Source organism: Otolemur garnettii, unplaced genomic scaffold (genome assembly GCF_000181295.1).
Source record: "Otolemur garnettii isolate 467f Iridium unplaced genomic scaffold, OtoGar3 scaffold00022, whole genome shotgun sequence".
In the NCBI taxonomy this organism is placed as follows: Eukaryota; Metazoa; Chordata; class Mammalia; order Primates; family Galagidae; genus Otolemur; species Otolemur garnettii.
Genome location: NW_003852417.1, coordinates 20,859,472 through 20,862,145, shown reverse-complemented (window position 1 = coordinate 20,862,145; position 2,674 = coordinate 20,859,472). Strand labels below are relative to the sequence as shown.

General features: G+C 44.8%; 1 non-coding gene across 1 annotated transcript; it reads left to right on the top strand.

The window, feature by feature from the left end:
• The first annotated feature begins 569 nt into the window (after positions 1 to 569).
• On the top strand, positions 570 to 673 carry LOC111724388. Its single transcript, XR_002772688.1, has one exon. It is a non-coding gene; the product is annotated as a U6 spliceosomal RNA (small nuclear RNA).
• The last annotated feature ends 2,001 nt before the right edge of the window (positions 674 to 2,674 follow it).

The following is a 2,674-nucleotide window of genomic DNA, read 5'->3' as shown; positions in this document are numbered from 1 at the left end:
TTTTTTTTTTTTATCATTTTTAAGCCTAGCATAGTAGATATTATTACTATTTTTTTACACAGGTAATATTTACCCACATGTTTACCAGTTTCTTTTCTCATTTTTCCTTTTTTGCAACATAATTTCTTCTTCCTGAAATATTTTTTAGAAGTTTCTTTACTGAAGAGAGTTGATGATAAATACTCTTAGTATTTATTTACTTGAAAAGGTAGATGGCATAAGATATGGGTCAAATTTTGTTTGTTTATTTTTGTATATGGATGTCTAACTGCTCCAGAACCAAGTGTTGGAATGGCTATCTTTTCTCTATGAGATTGCCTTGACATCTTTTTTGAAAAATCAATTGATCATGGATGGGAGAGTCTGTTATGTCTCTCTATTCTGTTCTGCTGATCTTATGTCTATATTTTTGCTAAAATCACACTGTCATGATTACTACAGCTTTATATTAAGCTTTGAAATCAGGTAGTATGGGTCCTGAAAAATTGTTTTGGCTAATTCGATTCACTTTGCTTTTCTATATAAGTTTTAAAATTAGCTTATCAATTTTGATGTAAAAAGCCTACTAAGTGTTTGCTTCTGCAGCACATATACTAAAATTGGAACCATACAGAGATTAGCATGGCCCCTATACAAGGATGACAAGCAGATTTGTGAAGCATTATATGTTTTTATATAGGAGGTGGCGGGTTCAAACCCAGCCCCAGCCAAAAAGAGCCTACTAAGGTTTTGTTTTTGATGGTATTGAATCCCATAGATCAATTCAGGGAGAATTGACATGTTAACAATAATGAGGCCTCCTTTACCTCACTTTTAAAGTAACATTTAAAATAACACCAACAGAAATTCTGGGAAGATGGCCAACTGGTAGCAACCCTTGTCAGAGGTTCTTGAACAAAGGAAGAAAAACTGGACGGAACCAGACTCTACAAAGCCAAAAACAGGGAGCTGAGCCAGGAAAGAAGTTTGGCAAGCTGTAACTCCAAGGAAGAGCATTCAAGAAAACAAATTACAGGTACAAAGCCTATGGACTAGAGGATGGGAGATGCCTCCCCCAAGCAGGAGGCCTGCCACAGGCTATCTCTGAATGAGCAGGGAATAAAAGACCTCTCATTTTACCTCGCTGGAGAGAGCCGCTAAACTCCAAGTCTCTTTCTCCAAGGAGGTCCCACTTATGAACCTAGACACCTCCCCACGAGGCATAAAATTGAACAGATAATTTTTCCCAAAAATCCAGGTTCCCAATCCACCCTTTCCCCCTCGCATAGTGGTCTGAAGCTCTGCCCCCTGCAGAGCACAGAGTGGTTTTGTCCTGAGAGACCTGGGCATAGTGTGGACTGCCAACCATCAGGACAAAATCTGTGACTAACAGGGAAGAAAGAGGGTGTGGGAAGAAAGGGACACTCGGTGGGAGGAGGAGCAGTCCCTTGGTTATGACTATGCCTGCCCAGTGGTAGTGTTGACCCTTGGTTTGGGCTGTGTCTGGTGGGATGGGGTGCAGAGCCCCCAGCTCTGACAGCACTCACAGTAGGAGAGTGGTTGCCCTGTGTGGACTGAGTTTGGCAGACAAGGCTGGCCTCTGCTGGGTCTGTGAACAGAGAGGCTTAATAGGCATAGACTGGGACCTGAGAGCAAGGGCGTGGTCTCTTGATTCCAACAGAACCCTTGAGCAGTGGCTTACTGGGTGTGAACCAAGCCCTGAGGGCTAGGGCATACTCTACTGCCTCCAGCAGGGCTGGTGAGCAGAGGCTCACCAGGTGAGGACTGAGACCTGAGGGCAGAGTGTGGTGCCCTGACTCTAACAGAGCCTGTGAACAGAGAGGCTTTCTAGGCAGTGGACTGAGACTGGTAGGCAGGGCATGGTCCCCTGACTCCAACTGGTCTGGCAAGCAGAGGTTAGTTGGGTGTGGACTGAGATCAGAGGGCAGGCCTGGTGCCCTGACACCAACAGAGCCTGCAAACAGAGGCTTGCCAGGCAGTGGACTGAGACTGGTAGACGGGGCATTACCCCTGGCTTCAGCTGGGCCTGTGAGCAGAGAAGCAGATAATAGTGTGGACCAAGTCTGGCAGGTGGGAGTATGGATCCCTGGCTCCAATTGTGCTTTGAATCCCTTTGTTTTGAATTGTCCTTGAATCCTTCTCTGTTGGGCAGGGTTTGCACTGCCAGAGACAGTTTGATTGGAACCCATGTCTGGGGCTGTCTACTCTGGGACATTCTGAGGTTGACCTCTGAAGTTATGTAGTGGAAAAGAACTGAAGGGTAGGGGCTGGGCACCACAGCTATTTGTATCTCTTCACAGTCGAGATTTAAATCTAATAGGGTGGTTTCTTAGGATAGGGAGAAGTTGGCTGATATCAAAACAGAGCTAGCCTGTGCTATCTCACCAGTAGGTCCTCAGAGTCTCCAGCCAAAATTCTGAAAGGGGCCTTTGTAAGGTTGCAGGAGATAAGCCACAGTTACAAAGCCTAGAGCTTTGGTAAGGAGCTATCTCTACTATCTGGGAACCCCAATTCAATCACCCTACCAGTTCTAATAACCAAACAGTAGAAAATAAACATGATATGGACTCAACAGAAGAACTCTGGCAACATGAATAACCAGAGTAGATCAACCCCCCCAAGAAATGACAAAGGAGATACAACTGAAGATGCCATGCATAGAAAAATGGCAGCA